This window comes from Ambystoma mexicanum, chromosome 3q (genome assembly GCF_040938575.1).
Source record: "Ambystoma mexicanum isolate Mex_15411 chromosome 3q, UKY_AmexF1_1, whole genome shotgun sequence".
NCBI classification, from domain to species: domain Eukaryota; kingdom Metazoa; phylum Chordata; class Amphibia; order Caudata; family Ambystomatidae; genus Ambystoma; species Ambystoma mexicanum.
The window spans coordinates 362,352,832-362,373,657 of record NC_090926.1 but is presented as its reverse complement, the minus strand read 5'-3'; positions in this window follow the sequence as shown (position 1 = coordinate 362,373,657).

Sequence of the window (20,826 nt, the reverse complement as noted above, 5' to 3'; positions counted from 1 at the left end):
TAACATTACCGTCAGACTCATGATCCGGCGATGTTCGCGCCGGGGAGTTCAGCGGTAGGGCTAATACCGCCGGTGTTAATACCGCTAGCATTACTGCCAAAGTCGTGATCAGGCCCTATGCATCAATGCACGAGTTATGTTAAAGAGAAACTTGAATGTAGAAATTGGCATAGTCACACTTTCTAGCACAGTATAAATATTGAACATATTCTTGTAATGTTTGATAATGTCATTTGATTTCTCAGACCTCTGCAATTTTCATGCTTTTTAAAGATACCTGTGTGAAAAGAGCACAAACTCCATTATGCTCAAAATATGCAATTACTATTCTTAAATCACAAGGGTTGATTTTAGAAGCAGCGCTAATTGACATTGGTCATACAGTGTTCAAAGAAGGAATGCAATATGTAGCCATGTCATGTGTACAAAATATTGAAGTATTATTTTGAGTAAACTTTCATGAAGAGAAAGTGATGGCTGACATTTCCTGCAATGAAGAATTTCATAGATTATGTGTACTATATGCTCCTCATCTTTACCTTATACCTCTTCCTGCTAAGCACCTAGCAAGAAAAAATAAGGAATTGGTAAAGCTACTTTCAAATATAGTGGCTCCTCTTATGTGTGCAAAACAAGAGAATCTAACAGTGTTGGAAAGTCAAACAAATATGACATATTGCCACTGTAGTTTAAGTATGGAAACAGGAGTTGAATGCTATTCAAATGCAGCTTTGTGCATGTTGTTTCAAATGACACCACCAATGCAAGAAATAGCTTCAATAGTAGACAAACAGCTATGTGTGGAACTTTCAATTCTTAAAGTATCTGTAGATGGAAGACCACACAATACACATTTGGCAATTTCAATTCGAAGTGTAGTAGCTGTTCACAGGAAGCTGTTCACATGAAGATAGTCAAGAAGTTTTAAATACTATTTTTAAGTATCAAAGCAGGAAACAATTAGTGTAGCTCGTTATGTAGGAATGTGAACTGAGGGTGCTGGTCCCCATCCTTCATCAAATACCAGGCATCCATGAACATTCCTCAGAAATAGAGATACATGAGAAATTCAGATGTCTGGGAAGGTCTCAGCCGTCTTTATTAGCTGTAGTTACAAGACATTGGACCTCATTCCGAGTACGGCGCTAACCAATGGCGCTATTAACGCCTTGGTTGACGCCGTACCCGGACCGGCAGCGCCTTGGTGGATGGCGGAATTACCGCCCCATTCCAAGGGTGGCGGGGCGGTAATTCCCCAATCCCCATTTACCCTTCCCCATTCCCATTTTTGCCCCATAGGGCATAATGGGAGTGGGGAAGGCGTTAATTACGCCACCGTAAATTACGGTGGCGTAATTAACATCAAGGTCCCTTAGCGCCATGGTTTTTAACACCTGCTAAAAGCAGGTGTTAAAACCTCCATGGCGCAAAGGGAACTCGGAGTATGGCGGTAAGGGATTACTGCCACCACCCTCGTTAGCGGTGGCCGCTATCCCTTACCGCCATACTCGGAATGAGGCCCATTCTCTGGACACACTCAAAAACATTTTGCCTTCAACCTGTTTATATAGGCTATTTGGATGATGCAACATTGTTATGCAAAAGAATACCTTGGTCAGAGTATGGGTCTGATAGGTCCTCTTAGTCAGAGAAAACACATCCCTTCAATATCATTGGATGGCTTATCTGGTGTACACCAAGCCTACATTAGCATAGCTGGCATCCACAATTTTCTCTGACGCAAAAACCTGAAAATCTTATTTTAGACTTGGCTGGACACATTTATGACAGTTCTCAAATTCTGCCCAAAACACATTCATCATCTGTGTTTCCTGCCAAGTTCCAAATTTAACCTGACAAACCAAATTGCTTCACTGCAAGATGCTGCCAGAGTAAACTAATGTATCAGCCTTTGTTGGTTGTCTGAAAACTCTTGGCGTGAGTCATAGTTTTTCACACCTGGATTAGAACTGGACACCATTATCACTTGAATTATCCATTGTAAAATATATTTTTGTTTGACACTATTAATTCTTCAGGGAGCTATTATTTATGTATTTAAGCATTTCTCACTTTGTATCCCTTATTCATAATATACCTTTATACACTTATGGTATGTGTGTGATATTTAAAGCAACCTTTACTTCCTGGGTCATATTTATCCAAATATGCGCAGCACCATGTGCACGTTTTACCTCAAATAAAGGTACTATAATCCTGATTGCTGCAATAATAGAACCATTTGATCTGCCTAGCATCCTATCTATACTCAGTTGAGGGGGAGGGGTTGTCACCCCTTATACAAATGTCTTATGAGTGGAAGCATGAGTGTCCACAATGTAAGAAAGACCATATTACTCAGGATGTTTCAGAAAGGTTTTCATATCTTCTTGTCCTGGCAAAGTCGTGTTGTAGGAAGGAATGTTTGTCAAACATGAACCTTTCATAGGTTTACATTTCCTTCTGTCCATTTATAAAATTCCCCTGGCAGAATGTTTTCTTTTCAAATTGTTCAATACATATGCATTTCCTAGCACAAATGCACTTTAAAAATGTGTGCCCAGGTGATTAGTGTCCTTGATGCTGTTATTGTCCATTGTGGCAGCAGTGCAGTCTTTGTTGGAACACTATGTATATAAACTAGTGTACAGGCCTGTGTACACGGGCCAAGGTGCAGGTTTTCATTCACACAGTAGGACCGCTATATATTCTAAGCCTACTGCTCCCTCTAGCAGTGACAACAGGAGAAGCTAGGACCACTATATATCCTAAGCATACAGCTCCCTCTAGCGGTGACAACAGGCTTAGCTATGCAAGTTGGACTACTGTTTATCCTAAGGCAACAGCTCCCTCTAACAGAGAATTCTGTGCATTCGGGCAGCCTCTACTGCGCATGGTGGCATCAGAAAAACATGCATCTGTCCTTTTATTATTAAATAGATATGCCAACCACATATCCTCCAGAATGGCATGATGAAGATGGTAAGAGGATAGTCATATTACATGTACATGGAGGAACAATGCTCTTTTGATCACAAAATAATGTACAATATTTAAGAAATCAGAATTGATGGGAAGAAGTGAGCTTTTTGCAATGTGGTGGGTTTGGGTGACATTCTGATCAGGTTGTGGAGGGAAATAAATGGAGCAGTCACCAGGAACAATACATTGGTGGACATACATAGATTAAGGGCAACCAACGTTAGACATTTTTAAGTGCATCTAGCCTGAATGCCAGCTGTTACGAACGTGAACATGTTTGATGAAGTACTGAAGCGGAGGCAGAGAAAACAAGCGACTAAAGCAGATTAGAGGGCAGGGAAAAATGCAAACTAGAAGGCATATGAGAGGTAGGTTAACAGGGTAACTCAGAGGTGAGGAGATAGGCTTTTCGATTGGTTTTGAAGAAATAATTGTAGACTGTTCCTTGGATGTCCATGGGAAGAGAATTCCATGCAAGTGGAACATAAATCAAGAAAGTGTAGTCAAGGAGGCAAAGTTGATATTACGAGAAGGCTTGTAGAGTTGGATAGAGGACGATAGATACAGTGGTGCCTTAAAATGGATACATTTATGAATCAAGAAAAGAAATCAAAAGAAATCTGGCCCTCTTACGCATTGTCAGCCATTCAGCCTGGTGATGGTATGAGGAAGTAGGTGTGAAGTGAGGGAGTTCAAAGATTCCTGGTTGAAGAGTTAATGATCTTGTCGAGAGGACAGAAAGCATAGTTGGGGAGACCAAAGAGGATGCTGGCACAGCAGTTCAGTTTATAGATTACAACATTGATTAAGAGATGCTTGGCAGTGTTAAAAGGAAGCAGGAGCCTCATTTTCCTAATATTTAGGAGGTTGAGGTGAGCCACCATTTCAGATTTAGAGATGAAAGCACAGAAGGTTTGAGATGGGTCATAGGAGACTGAGGTTTCAAACTAAAGAAGAGTAAAAGTGAGTGTCATGAGGGGACTGTATATGCAGGGGAAGAGATGAGAGAACATATTTGGAATGGAAGAAGAGCACCTCTGTTTTTGTAGAGTTAAACATTACAGACTGTGAAGCCATTCAATATTTAATGACGGACTATTGAACATTTCGAAAGGGAGTTTGGAGGACAGTTTAGGAAAAGAGAGGTATATGTGGGTGTTGTCTCTGAAGAGTTGGAAAGAGAACCCAAAGGAGGAGATTAGTGCCCTGAGAGCAGAGGTGTAGAATGTAAAGTGGATAGGACCCAATACAGAGTCTTGTGGAACATCAATAGTTAGATGAGTGAGTTGAGACGTGCTGCTGCTTGGAGATCATGGTGATCGACTTTGTCAAGGGCAGTGGACAGGTCCAGGAAAATTAGGATAGGGGATAGGTTGGAGTTTTTAGCAGAGGTGAAGAAGTTGGAGACATTCATGACAGCAGTTTCCATGGAGTGACAGGATTTGAAAACTGATTGTAGGGAGTCTCAAAGGTTGTGGATGTCTACACAACGTGTAAGACAGTTGAACACACCCCTTTCAAACACTATCGAGTATTGCCAAATGAAAGACACAGGGCACAGAGAGTTAGTGCCCCAACCACATTTAATGATTTTTTTGCAAGACAGGTTATTGAAAAATTATTGGAGAATAATTTGTCCACATGTGATTATTTGTACTGAACACTTGCACTTTATATAGATGCACTTTATATAGAACATGTGTCATCCCTTCTTAACTCCTTATAGACATCCGAGTTCAAGGCGGAACATTGAAGGTTGAAGAGCAGCCATTCACCAGACTCTTTGCCTCTTAACCTATGAAACATTGCTTTTCTGTTTGTTGCTACTTTTCTGTAACTATCCTTTATTTCTTCTTCTCAGCTATACCCTTGCCAGGCACTTGTCATGCTATCTCTTACTTTCCTGTCTACTACTCAATTCACTCTCCTCTACCCAGAACCATCTCATCACTCTCCTGTAACGCTCACCTGGTTCCCACGGAGGCGCGGCGTCGAAGGCGCAGAACTCTGAAGATGGACAGGAAGGGCCCCTCTATTCTGGCTTCCCTGGCTCGTTGGATACCCTCCTGTGCGTGAAAAGGGAGTATTACCAACTGTGGAACAATGCTCAAGCCTCCCACTCCCTTCCAACCCTCCACGATACCTCCTCCACGATTCCCCGTGAAGCCTCACCTTAGGGTTTGGAAGGATGAGCTCTCCATCCTGCTTCTGATGCAGGGGCGCGTTGAAACCCAGTTACTTAACTGGATTGAGGATTGATGGGAGTTCAGGTAAGCTTAACTGTTCAGGTAAGGCTCTGTAAAAATTCTGTTCAAAAGTTCAAGCTTAATAATAATGTTCGTTGTCTAATTGCAGCAAGCGCTAATGCTTATGTCTTTTTCCCCTTAGGGGCCGGGGTTCAGAGTGCCGGAGATATGGCACCGACCCGAAGTGAAACAGTTCTGGATGAGCGCTCAGGTAATGTCTTTGCATTCGCTTATTCAATGTCTTTGTCTTTTTTCCCCATAGGGCCGGGGTCCGGAGATGCCAGGAAGCGGCAGGACCCGAAATGCAGTGGGAATAATCCAACAGGTAAGACTTAAAAGGAAACTGAGCTTTCCTTAATCCTTTTCTCCCTCTCACCTTTGTTCTTGTCTTTTTTCCTCTAGGCGCCGGGGCGTAGCTGAATCCGGAAGATCGCTGCTGAAGATGGAAGCGCCTTGCAAAGGTGAGTAAAATGCAGCGCTGCAGCGATCGAAACAAAATGCCTTTAAAATGATGTCTTCCTTTTCAGGGCCGTTGGAGAAATGACTCCGGGATGCAGATTTAGGAGGTAAGGGCTTTTCTTCTCCTATTCTCTTCCTTTCTCGCCTTGCAGGTGTTCCAGGGTGCTGGCAGGCGTGGCTGAAGTCAGGATGCAGGAGCTGACACGGTGAGCGTCCAGCTGCTAGGTGCAGAACAACGCGAAGCACGTGTGGCTGTTCGGGTGGGGTTTAAATAGCCTTGGAAGAAGTTCCTGGTATGTATCCTTCCACCAATCAGGTATGTATCCTTCCCCGACCACACCCGAGTGGTGAAGTAGTCCTACAGGTAAAGTAGTCCCATTCAGGCCTCAAGAGGGCCTGGATGAAGCAGCAAGGTCTGCATCAGGTAAGTGTGCACCCAAGCACTTAAACACATATCCTCTTCTATGAGCCTGGCGCCTAAGGCGCCAGGACTGGGGTCCGCTATGAACCTGGCACCTAAGGCGCCAGGACTGAGTCCAAAGGGCCCCGACTTGGGCCCGCTGAGACTTCCCTGGGGAAAATGATGTCTGCCTCTGGGGTTGCTGGGCCCGGCCTGGCTCCTTGGAGGTAGGCATCATGACATCTCCCTATGTCTATCATTTCTTATCCTCAACTCCACCTCACTTCTCACCCATTACTCTTTCTTTTCACACAACCTATTCCAAACCTAACTTCCATTACATATCCACTTCCCGCATCTCTGCAGTTCCTTTCTATTTCTCAGAATAAATGTTGCTATGTGTCTACATCTTACTCTCTTTCTATTGGTCTTTGAAATGCACAGTCACTCTGCAATACAGCTCCTTTACCTCAGACATCTGCCTTTCCCATTCTCATTCTCTTGACCTCATTACCCTTACCAAAACCTGTATCTCTCCCTCTGACTCTGCAAACCTTTCTGCCCTTCATGACCCTGCCCAGGTCTTCACTCATTCTACCTGCCCCACTGGAAGGGGTGGTTGTGTAGGACTGTTTTCATCCTTCAAACCTCCTATCTCATCTATTCCTCTATCTCATGCAAATTCTCTCTCTTGAATAGACTATCTCCACAATCATTGCCTCCATGTCATACATATTATCTCTCTCTACTGTCGACCTGGTCCGATAGGTCAATTCTTGCACCACATCTCCCAACCAATTGACTCTCTCCTTCAATGTCACCACCTCATTTTCATTGATGACTTCAACCTACCCTCTCGCTCTGCTGCTCTGCCCACTGACTTTACCTCTCTTTTGCTTAAACACTCACTATCTCCTGGCCACTGCCCACCCGCTCAAATGGAAATTCCCTTGACCTAATTCTAATCTTCTCTCGACTCTCTGCCTCCAATATCTTCAGGGTGCCTTCTCCCTCCAATCACTCTATCTTCTTTGTCTCAATCTCCACTCCTGCTTCAACATCATTCTCTCCATCAAATAAAACCATTAATAAGCACAGACTCCCCTCCACAAAACTCTCAGACTACCTCTCTGACCAACATCAATGTCTATCCTCCTATGCTGAACTCACCTTTACATCTACTGAAGAAGCATTCACTAACGTTAACACTGCTCTTTATGATCATTTTTTCTCTCACCACACTCTTACTACTCTCACTCCTAAATCCTCCCCTCCATGGCCCTGTATTACACCTTTCACACACACACTGAAAACAACAATGCAGAAAAAGCTTTGCACTTGGCAAATATCAATACACTCCTCTGATCTCCAACTCTATCTCACTGCTCTTCAAAACTATTCCTCTACTCTGCCAAAAGTGACTTGTGTCTCTCCCATTTTGTCTCAATTCTCTCAATTAAATTCTCTCACCTTCTAAACCCACTTACATCTCCTGTACTGTTGCTGAAAATGATCTTGTTCTCTACTTTGCATCTAATAGTCTAGCATTCACAATACCCTTGCTAATTACCTTCTATCCCCTCCTGCTGCTCCCTGTTCTCCACCAATCCATCCTCCTCTACCGCTACTATATCTTCCATTGCCCCCACCAATCCAAAGGAGTTGATTGCCCTAGTCCTCAAGGCTAACCCTTCATGTGCCAAACTACAAACCAGAACCACTAAAACTAAACACAATCTGACCATAGTGGAAAAGCAAGCCTTGACATTGCTTCAGAGAAACAGGAATATAGTTATCAAACCTTCTGACAAAGGAGGTGGACTAGTCATTATGACTGTTAATCAATATAAGAACATGGTGTTGACGCTACTCAATGATCAAGAAAGCTACAGTGTCCTCCGTAAAGACCACACTCGAGAAATATGTCAAGAAATAACGGAAACAGTGAATTATGCACTACAGCAAGACTGGATTTCTAGAAAAGAAGCTGAGTTCCTGACCAGACCATCTGGGAGAGCATGTTTCTATGCACTACCCTAGCTACATAAGGACCCTGTTAATCCAAAGGGCCGTCCGATCGTCTCAGGATGTGAGTCCATCCTTGAACCTCTTTGCAAATTTGTCGATTTCTTCTTGCAACCAATCAGCACACACACATCCACTTACCTCCGGGATACTACTCATACTATCACTATATTTGAGGGTTTGGAATTTAACCCAGCAGAACAACTTCTGGTCAGTATGGACATCAAGTCCCTTTAAACTAGTATCCCCCAGGAAGATGCCATTGAATGTGCCAGGGAATGGTTAACTGCAGCTCCCTCGACAACCAGGACTCCTATTATTTTATCCTGGAGCTAATGTCAATAGCGCTCCACAGGAATTCCTTCACATTTGATAACTCAATATACCTGCAAACCAAAGGTACTGCCATGGGAGCAGCCTTCGGTCCCAGTCTGGCAAATCTCTACATGGCTAAATTTGAAAAGGAGTTTGTACTTTCAAATCTTAACACGTGGCAGACGAAGATCAGCCATTGGTATCGTTACATTTACAATGTTATCTTTATCTGGACTGGCACCCTGACCCAATTGACAGCATTCTGGACTTGGATGAATACCTGCAATCCCGATATCCAGTTCACTATGGATAACAGCAACTCCAAAATGAACTTTCTGGATTTGTCCATACGACTAAAAAATGGCAAACTAGAATCTGATCTCTACCGCAAACAAGCGGCTAGAAATACCTTATTACATTATGCCAGCAATCATCCTGCCCACACTAGAGACAACCTACCGTATGGACAATACCTCTGAATACGTAGGAAGTGTACATCGATTGAGGACTACAAACGACATTCTGAAACTCTATCTACCCAACTACTAGCAAGAGGATACCCAAAGAGACAATTACAACAAGCCAAAAAAAGAGCTGGGAATAGCAACACAGATATTCTTCTCCAACTACAACGGGAAGACACAGGCACCAAAGAGGACCTTTTGACTTGCGTCGTCACTTTTGGGACCTACACCTCACAAATTAAGAAAATTATCAACAAGCATTAGCACATAGCTCGCCTAAACTTACCGGATGAATCGACCCCAAGGTTTGCATACAAACGGGCTAAAAATATCAAAGAACACCCGGTACATTCTCTATTCCAACCTGATCCAACTAGAAATGTCACCCGTACCCCACAACCTCTACAAGGCCACAACCCGTTTGGTAACAAGTTGAAAACTTTCCAAATTGGCAGACGCAAATGGACTCTCAGGGACCTCACGAATTGTAAGAGCCAGAATGTAGTATAGTAGATTGAATTCCCATGTGGCCTTCGCTACATTGGCCAAACCACACGAGCAGCCAATATAAGAATTTCAGAACATAGATCGAAAATCAGATGCAAAAATCTAACAGCACCTCTAGTGGAACATTTTCTCACGGCCAACCATACTCCGAATGACATCTTTTGGTGGATAGTTGAGAAAATCAAAGGAGGCCCGGATATTCAACATAGCCTCCTCAGAAAAGAATCCAGGTGGATCCACAGGCTTGATACTTATCACCACAGCCTGAACGAGATTTTCCAGTCCGTACTGTAAACCTTGCATTCAGGTCTTCCCTCCATCTTGTAACTGGCTTCCCACTGCGGCACCCTCCCAATACCTATGGCATATACATCTAGTTTGAATTATTTCAGTATATTCTGAGTTGTACCCCTGTTACCTGTGGGCCAAGCTCTTTACGGCAGCACCATAGTGTTAGGCATAGAAATAGGCACATCACTAGATAAACTACCATTCGGGTACTTCTAAACCTTTAGGGCATTCAGCTCTACAGCGCATTGTTGTCCACCACGTGATCACATTGGGACAGCTCCCACATTACAGGAACCAACGCATCACTATGAGTTCCAGTTACACCCAGTTGGGGTACCTGGCCCCGCCACCCACCACTAGATGACGCAAGCCCTAAAATCCCACCAAAGACACATAGAATGTGTACATATCCCAGAGCATTTGGCACATACAACCAAGGCATAACATCATGATCACCTGCGAAATCGGTCATGCAGGGATTATACGCACAGTTCAGTCCCCAACTACTTACATTGCTGCTGGTCCACGTCCGTCAAGGTACTCAGCATCCAGACGTACACTGAAAGGATTGTACAGTAGCGAAAGTCAGCTTAGATGCAACCACTATCACTATGGCTTGCTTCGCCCCTCACACTGTACCAATGCTTAGCCTGTCGGAATGAGCCTAGCGCACGCGTGATCGCCATGGCAACCTCACTAACACTAATGCGATTACCACGCACGCGTGATCTCTATGCTCAGCCTGCAAAAAGGGGCCAAGCGCATGCACGATCCGCATGCAAACTCCACAAACACGAATGAGATCAGCGTACATGCGTGATCCCCATGGCAATAGGGTAAATACAACTGTGTACTCCACGCATGCATTCTTTTCTCATTCCGGCTGCACATGCTGGATAGCACCCTCCTCACCTCTCCACGGCTCCAGCTGACGAACGCGGCTGCAGCAGACAACACGCTGAGCAATAGGTAAGCCTCGGCGTGAGACATCAACTTACTGGATCTACGATTATACTTCATAGTGGGTTTTTTGCTTGGGCCACTCGGTATGCTCCCTGCAGCTTACCATTTCCATATAACTCTCCCAGCCTTCTTAAAAATATTGAATATAAAAATCCAAATATTCTATAATTGTTTAAAAAATACAAGAAAACTTCTTCCTTTACCTCTAAACATAAATTGCAGAATATTTAGCAACCTAGTGTTGCCACATGTAAGAGGATTCAATTCAGCACTACAGCTAAGTTAACGCCTAGTCTAGAATACTGAATGAAAACCCTTATTGATATATCTTTAGGTCCAGTTCATGCGTTCTGGATGACTACCCTTGTATAACACCCCTCTCTTGGAATCCCCCTGACCCCACTGAGCCAAGAAGTAATTCTGTTTTGCAAGTTTAAAAGGTTTATTTGATAAATTAAAATATATATCACACTTTTTAATAAATTAATAATTGAATATCACACTTAATCTGATATGGTAAATATTAACAACGGAGAATCTGGCACTAGCACACTTCTTTAATCACTAATGAGTTGACATGAAATGGATAAGGTAGCACACTGGTAAATAGGAACAAAAGTATAATGTGGTAGAGGATGCTTTATGTAAGCTCAGGTGGATGCAATATTCAATGAATGCAGTACAGAAAATACTCAATATGATTTCAACCAAACAATGTAATCACTTTTCTCTGGCTATTCACTCCCCCCCTCTTTATGCAATGCAAGGAAATGGGAGGAAGCACACAGTTCTCAGAAATGCAATCAATGTAATCAGTTCAATCCAGCAAGCTTAGACAACAGAAAACAGATAGGAGTTTTGAAATCACAGGCCCAAATTGCTTTGATATGTGCTGGCAATGAATGAGAAATATGCTGGAAACGCTTTTAATTCCCTTTTAGAGGTTCAGGGTGAGTGGTATCTAGTTAATATTAGTCCAGGCTCACACTAGCAATGATGCAGGGATAGTTAACAGGTTAAACGAATTTCTGGCAAATGGAAAGCAGGCATCAGCAGTTTTTTTTACATGTGAAGAAATTGCAAATCGCGGCAAAATTCGCGGATGCGCCGAGCGCTATTACAGAGGAACCGCAAGGACTATCTCTACCGTTTTGGGGTCCTGGGAAAGCCTAGGATCTCAGGTTCCAAATGAAAGTTATTGCAAGTCTCTAGCCCAAACGGTTGCGGAGATATGAGCAATTTAGTAAAGGTCGTTTTTGGTTTTGCCAATTTTAAACGCACACTTTGACAAGTGACAAATTTTACTAGAATTGACAGGTGACAGCTAGGAGGCAGTTCTACTTAGGTTAAATAGATTGAATTAGATGAATTTAAACTAAGAGATTGGTTTGGTACAGTTTGGCGGTACTCACAAGAGATTTTAAACAGGAAAGCGACTTGGTCACGGACTTCAGTCTGGTCAGGTCTCTCTGGGTACAGCACTGCTTTCTCTCTGGTCTGGTCTCTGCTAGGCACAGCACTGCTTTCTCTCTGGTCTGGTCTCTGCTAGGCACAGCACTGCTTTCTCTCTGGTCTGGTCTCTGCTCTGGATAGATGGAAGTCTCTAGTTTGGCTTTCTGGAGTTTGATGGAGGTAAGTATGGATTTTTCCGGCAGGGCTTCCAGCGGCAGATGAAATTGAATGTCTCTATGTGTCCTGACTCTCTGCTTTTATCTGTTTCTTGAGAATGGGTCTGTGTGTTGCATCACTAGACTTGCCCCTCTCATTCGTCATTGGTCAGGCTTCCATTCCTCCGCTTGATTGGCAAACTGAACTGTGAGTCAGATTGATGTCATTTTATGATCTCTTGAAACAACCTCCCTTGTCATCTGTGCACCCAAATATATATATGATCAAAATCCATACTTCAGAGTTACACAGTTGTTTGAAATTACATATACATGGTGTGGCTGAATTTAGCCATGTCTATGTCCAAATCTGCTCATTCTCGGAGCTTGCATTCAAAGAGTGTACATAATTGACTTTTTAACTGCTTTTTCAATTTCCGACATGGACCCAACTTTACATACATGTGTGCAGGGGGTAGGGACATTAACTGATGAAGTTTCAGATTTTTAACATGCACACATTTAGAGTAATATCCACTTTTCCGCTAAAACCCCCCTGAACATACCACCGGTTCCTACCACGTCTTAAACTGTGGGCAGAAAAATCACAAGAATTATGGTATCATTTATAAAATTTTCACATGTCCGCACTATGAATTATCCCCCTTTTTATAAAACCATATCCTTGCTGCAGGGGTGTGTCTTTTCAGGTCACATGGTACAGAAACCAGTCTTTCCAGTTTCTGCCAAGCCAGCTTGCTTCTCACAGGCAGTGCCCCTCCCAGCTTCTCCAGGAGGAAGCCACTTTTTACGACGTCTGTAATAAAAACCTTTGCCTGAGTGGAGAGGGCTTTGTTCACTCTCTGGCAGAGCACAGGAAATTCAATTATCAGATAGATGGCATATCCTTATTGTGGGCAGCAAAAGGAACATTGGCCTGGGAACATAGTTGTGACTCAAGTTTCACTCCTGATGGGATCCGTTGCTAGGCAAAATCAAGTTCCTTAAGCCTGACCTTCAGCTAACTTTTTGTTGCTTTTAAAATAACTTGTAATTTTACACATGCAGCTAGAATGCTGATTCTAAGTGCAAAACTAGGACATTTCAACAGTTACAAAGGCATGTGACACCAAGCATAGGTCACTCATTTAATTTAACATTTTCGATTTTGGTGGTTTTAAATCCAGTTTCAGTTAGGCTTAAGCTGCTGACTCCATAGCATTTTTGTTATAAGCATTGTTTTTGGGCTCTTCATTTCCCAGATTTTGTAGGCACACAAAACTCCATTCTGCCAAATGTCTGCTGGTGTTCAGTGAATATTTTGCACATGTTGCAAGGTTTGAAATAGGCATTTTGGCTTGCCTTCAGAAAAACACACAGTGGGTTTTAAAACGCCGGCTTTTGGATAGTGGTGAGTACTGGTACTGCACTCATTTTTGGGATTTAAGAAATGAATTCCCCACACTTCTAGGTTGCATTTGGCAATCAGCATTGCCATTCCCAATGGTTTCAGACTACTGTGCGGGTAGTCCAATGGTGGTTTTAAAGCGCTTTGAAGCTAACCGGCGCTACTGTTTTTCCTTTGGCAACCCATTTCCCTCATGGCAACCCGGCCTTTCATTCTCGCACTGGTGGGTGGCAAGTGAGGCAACCATTTTGGTGGGCGCACAAACTGCGCAGCTTTCCTGGATTTCGGCGCACATGTGGGTTTTCCGCCATCTTGAATTTCCTAAGCCCACAGCACCAAATGTTGTAGCAGGATAGCTTAAACGTGGGTCAGGACACCCAACACACAGTACAATTACATATTCCTAAATGAGGTTTTGGTACCTTGCCTTTGCCTCGTTCTAGGAACCAATTTCTATGGATCCCAACCAGTACCTGGCACTAGCCAGTACCTGACAGCTATGGCCAGAGACAACTGAATTGCGACACATCATGCAGACGTATACAGGAACCAGGTACCCCCTGTCTGTTTCTCTAACCTACCTGCTCATGGTGTTAGAGCTCAGTAAAGAGCTGCACCTATCTCTCTATTCTACAGTATGGGGTAAAGCCGTCCACCTCATTCAGCTTCACTTTTTTGAATCCATATAGAAACACCTGCATGTGAACTTGACTGGGAACCTTCACATTTTGCTGGTATCTATATGACTGCCCCAGCTGTCTGACACTAAGCCTATGTGGGGCAAATCAGAGCACTTGGGATTTCAAGCACCGGCAGGTAAGACACTTGACCGGCACTGAGAGAATAGGTTCATATTACTAGTGCCCTAATATTACAGGCACCCGCACCAACCCTACTCACCTGATATCTCTGTACCCCCCATGGGGTCCCCGATTAGGAGTCCTGATGAAGGCAGACTTGCCATATTACACCACTGCTGAAACATGAAGAGTACAGGGAACATTTGAACATTTGTTTCCCTGTCTTCAGATTCTTTTGTCCAACAAACATCTGCCACTTTGGCAAGGAAAAGATATCTTGTATTCAATGACCCTGCAACATTCATTGTTTCTTGAAAATATATTGCTTTCCTAAGGAAAACTCAGTTCTCACCTTGGGCTCAGCAGTGCAATGGACTTTTTTAATTCTCAAACATGCACTTGAGTCGTCAAAAAACTGTATTGATAGTGACTTAACTAACAAGCTTTGTTCTTCTGTTAATTGTGTTTTTAACTTCCTGTATTTGGAACTCTATTGCAAATTGCACATAATTACCTGCACTATGTTGATTTCTATTGTGCCATTTGTTGAGAAAATGTGATTGCACTTTGTTCACAATTGTATGTTGACCTTTTGTTTTTCTTGTTCAGATACCTACATGTTACCTTTTGCAAAACATTATAAATATATGTTTAAGAAGCATCCAGTACACTGACACAGTGGTTGGTAATTGTGCATAATGGTTGATTCATTCACAGGATTTCCAAATTACGGAAACCTAATCTTTTTCCTTAAATTTCACTAGTGGACAGCTCTAAAACTCTAGCACCTGTCAGTCTAAAATCTTTGTGGTTTCAATCATTATCACTAAGGGTACACTCTCGTGTTTAGATAACTATTCATGTGCACCCAGTGACCCACTGTCACCACAAGCTCCCAGGTTTGATCCACGTCTTGCTTCCCTCTTCAACTTCTCTCTTGACAATACCACTTTCCCCTCATATTATAAGACAGCTGCTGTCATCTCTCTCCTTAAGAAACCTGTTTAGATCCTAACTGTCCTGCTAATTAAACCCTGTCTCTCTTCTACCACACTATCCAAAGTCCTAGAGCGAATAGTATTCAATCGACTCACTGAGTTCTTTTTTTATTTCATGTATTGTGCTATAGTCTATCTTTAAGCTTTTGACAGAGCAAAATTCATAAACTTTTTAAAATAACATTTCATTTACGTCCAATACCAAGTATCAGCACAATTATAAACAAAATAAAGAAATCAAGACAGAACTGGGCCTCCTTCCATGTGTTGTAAAACAATCTATCTCATACTTTACCCATCCAGGGATCAAGAATTGAGGAACTCCGCCCCAACACGGGTTACTATCTATGCATTAAGACGCAGACCTGCAAAACTTGCAAGAGATGTATAGTCAGAGATTTTTCGTGACCGGCTATAAGCTTTTCCCAAACCATCTCTGACAAAAGTCTATGGGCCTCATCACGACTTGGGCGGTAACGGTAACGCTATTAGTGCGGGCGGTATTAGCCCTACCGCCGAACTCCCCGGCGCTAATAGCGCCGGATCACGAGTTCGGCGGTAATGTAAGTCCCCATTCCCCACTGAGCCCATTCGGGAATGTCCCATTCCCCATTGGGCTCAATGGGGAATCTTCGCGCTAATACCGCCGGCGGATTTCCCGGCAGCGGTAATAGCGCGAATTTTCGGCGGATTTCCCCCCAGCTCAGAGCTGGGGCGAAATCCGCCAAAGCCCTAATTCCGCGGACCCTTAAATCCAGTGATAATAGCGCTACCGCCGGATTTAAGGGTTACCACCGAAGTCGTGATGAGGCCCCCTCTTCCTTTTCCACGAGTGCAAGAAATACTTCACCGTAACATCCTGCGTTCCTCTACACGCCAATAAAATGTGCCTGAGGAACTGAACTCTGGCTTCCTCACAATACAAACAAAACGTTACTTGTCTACTCTTGTTGCACTGAGACTGCATTTCACCTGTGTGTACCAAGTTGAGGAGGACTCTTAAAAATGCCCACCTGACCTTCGAACTAGGGAAGTGTCTCAGGTATCTAGGTAAGTAGCCGATTCTGTTATAAAAAGGTTACAGTGATTTTGCTAGGGTCAGCTTGTGCATTCTATCAATTGTTTGCATCAACGCCCCCTTTACCTTCATAGGATTCATTATTAAAGTTTCAACACCATAGTCGCATATCAACAAAACCCCAGAGATCAGCAACTTTAGGTTCAACAGGAATGGTGAAGATGCTTATGTTGGGAAATTGGAAAAGTTTGAACTTTGCGAACCATACCACTGACGGGAGGTCGATGGGAGGCGCAGGGGTGGCCACATCATCATCGTCATTTCAGTCACTTTCGCAAATTGCTACAAATAATACAATATTCATGGTAAATTTGAAAGTGTTACATTTATGTTAGCTTGTGTTATTTTAGAGGTGATACATTTGTAGATGTTCATGTGCGCAGAAACATTACTATGAAACATTGTCACACGGTGGGCCCTGCCACACTCAGGTAAAGCAGGAGATTAATATGTGCGCATGGCGATTAGCTGTATGAATAACGCTCATGATAAGAGATCATAATAGGTTTAAAATGCACACATAATGGTATATATGTATGGGAAGTGTTTTTCAAATTCATGGGTCTCCCCATTGTGGATTAATCACTAGGGGGTATCTCCATCATGGTAAAGATTGGCAAAGTCTTTGTCAGCAGTTGGGAATCAGGATTTTCAAGTTGATCAATGGGGTAGCTGCGGTCAGTTCGCAGATGCTCAAGTGCTGGAGGGCAAGGGAAGATATGATCTCTGGTGAAATGGAGAGCTCATTGTTGTAAGAGATATGCATCTTGTGAGTTCATGGGGTTGTTCGAAGTACTTGGCTTCTCCTGGGGCACTTGCAGAGACGAGTAGTAATATATTTTAGGAGAACGATTGTGTTGTCAGAGAGTGGGTAGAGCTCATGTGAATAGAAAAAGGTCAGCCATGTGGAAGTCATAACAATCAGACACCAGACAGGTCTGGGCAATGCAATTAGCAAACATGAATAGATCATAAGAAAATCTATGTGTATTTCTCTCGTCTTCATGTGCTTAGGTATTTTTAGGGTAGGTTTGTGTGCGTCAATAATAGGAATTCTGTTGTTGTTTAACTAAGAGGCAAGGCTGCCACCAAATATGGAGAGGTCTTTGGGAAGTGGTGTGTTGGAAATTTAAACCTTGCAAATATACATTTCTAGGGGATTGTGTTATAAGGACTATATCCAATGAACTGTGTGCATTTTAGATTTCCAAACAATCATGTTTGGGTGGATGACTTTGTAACGCTATCTGGGGAGTATATTAACTGTTGCAAATTGTATTTAATGTCTGTTCTTTGTGTGGTTCAGGGAGACCAGGGTTAGTTTGACTTGTAGATATCATCTAAGCCACCTCCCGGCCATTGTACAATGAACTTGCTTTATGGACAAAAGGTGCACTTACTAATTTTAGAGGTGGGCCTAATTTGGAGATAAATGTCCACGCCTACAATTTGGCAAGGCAGGTAGGAGCGTTAGGATCTCTGAAAATATTGGGGTCTCCCATTTGTCCAGCTGAACTGTGGTTCTTCACTGCAGGGACCAGCTCATGCACAAAAAAGAAACAGTTTTCAGGCACCAAGAGGCCTGTCTGGTCACTGAGGTGGAAGTTCCGCAGCCCAGCCGTGAAACAAAACCAATTGGGGGAGCACAAGTTCAGAGCACTTCAAGGTTTCGATGTCCACATAAGTGCATCTTTGTCAGGTAAATCAAGTGGGGTGTAATAGGAGAGAACAAGGAAAAAAGGTTTTTAGGAAGGGCAATAAATGTAAAATGTATTTGTGGTATTAGAAGGGACTAAGCAGGTTAAACATGTAATGTGTTTAGGGAGTGTATGAACCGTTTTATGTTGTTAAAACATTTGTTTTATTATCTAGTTTCTTATTTTAGAGGTGTAGTCTTTCTGCACAGTGTGATACTCGTGGGGATAGGCTTGATACCCTTTAAGTTGCTTGCCTGGTTGTCTGGAGCACTCTTTTTAGAGTGTGATGGCATATTATGGTAAGACCACCCATAGATACCTTTCTGAGGCATATCTTGGTAAGGCCTTATTTGTACTAATTGTGCGGGCACACGAGCACCTCCAGTTTCGTGGTTAGACTAACGTAGTGTGGGTCTCCTCTGGTAGTTTTGGGGAAGATGGCTTTGTAGCACAAAGGTCCATACTAGTGAAAAGAAGAAGACATACAGCAGTGTTTTAGTGGAAATCATTACACTCCTTCTCTGCTTGGGAAATCTCAAAGGAATGGAAAGAATTTGGGCCGGCGTGTTTTAATAAGATGTTGTATTGTGTGCGTGGTTGAGGAATGCATAGTTATTGAGGCGGTTATGATAAAGCAGTGAATGCGCGGAGTGAGTGTGAGGAAAATCTTCTAAGGGACAGAAAGGGAATTTTGGGGTACTCATTTTTGAATTTATGGGTGGTGTTTTCTTTAATAATATTGGAATGTTAGGGAGTGTTGTTGAAGCATGGAAACTCCATTGAATTATTTATGCCAAGTGCTCCCTGGACATAAAATAAAAATGTTGACGTATCATCAGGAATGGTTGAGGCAAATAAAGGGCAAGATGTCTAAACCATGGCCTGGTTAGGGGTCCTATGATAAGGATATATTGGAAAATCTGCATACTTACTTAAGGACCATATATAAGGGTTAAAAATTTGACCATAAACTGAATATCTTGGAGCTATGGTGGTTATAAGAGAAGGCCTGGAAGGCCCAGGAGGTTGTGTCTATGGAAGAAGGGACAAGGAAGCAAGGCGTAGGAATTTATTCTGCACCACCCCAATATGGGTGCTATCCTTTGTTGCCCGCAGAAGGGTCTACAAATCCAGAGTTTGAACCTCCATATTCTCCAATGACTACTACAGTGGGTACTGGACAGTCAGCGGTAACAACTCCACCTGCAACAATGTTTGATAGACAGGGATATGAGGGAAGCAGAAGGGTAACACCATCTTTAGTAAAGGTTGTTGGCAGGCCCCGAAGGGAAGAGGAAAGAAGAAAAGGCTATCTTAAGGATAAATCAGCATTAACCTTGTGACCAGAACAGCCAGAGCGAGAGAGGATTGTAAGGAGTAGGTATGAAGAAGAGTTAGCGAGGAGAGAATTGCCCCCCGGTTCCAGCATAGAGGATAGTTTACGGCGAGTAGTGGAAAGGCAAGAACAGCAGAAAAAGTACAAAGTTGCAAGGTTATTAGCGAGCGAAGCGGCATGGGTACAACAGGATAGGAGTAAAAAGCAGGAATAAAGGAACAGGGAAAGACAGGAAGTGGAGGAAGGAAGATTGGGACATGGTCAGATTCTCATATGGATTGATTAATCTGTCATAAAGAGAGAAAATGTGGACATGGAAAGGCAGAGCACCGCTATGGATGCAGAGTTAGAACAAAGTGGAAGAGAGGCAACCTGCTACGGCAGCCCTGAGGGTGTGATTGTCCCCACAAAATGATCAGGGGATGTCATAGAAGGGACAGAGGAGGAAGAGGAGGATGACTTGGAGACAGACAATGAGCAAGGAGGACTGGAAGCAGAAGCTACATCTCCCGCTCTAGGAAGTACTCGGCAAAGTACGCCATGTGGTATTCGGATGCGCTGTGCAGTGCACATACCATAGGGAGAGGTTCGAGCACTGCTAGGGGTAGCCCTAGTAAAAGCAAAAGTGACTCAATACTCACTACTCCAGAAGGTTCAGGAGAGGGCGTATTATGTCCCATGGTCACAAATTGACTGGGAAAACTTAATGAAGATGCTTCCTTCACTCACTGCAGGGGCGTGAATTGGATTTATGCACTAGAAAAACAAACCACCAGTGTCATGGCAATTGAGGACATGAAAAAACTTTTCATGACCTTGATGGGAGAACGGGCAGATGAGTTGTGGAAGAAAGCGGGGTATCAACAAATTCAATTAGACGCAAAAACCCACAATGGAGCGGCTTTCAATAATTATAGGGCACAAATTTGGAGGAGAAGTGAGGATAATGTGTCCTGATATGCTAGACATAAAATCAATTTTGGCAAAAACAATGAAGTTAGATGAGGATCCCACTGCCCAAATTCAGTTGATTCAGGACTTCTGGAGAACAGAGACGGGAGAAGGATGGGATACAAAGATGGCTATTTTTTATCACATGTTGAAAAAGGGACTTCCTAAAGAAGTACAACATGACCTAGACAAGGTCATAGGGATGGAGGCGAAGAGTTGGCTGGAGATACAGGCACACGTTGTGCATTTTTGTTAAACAGGGACAGGATAAGGAAAAGAGTATGGACCAGGCAAAAAAA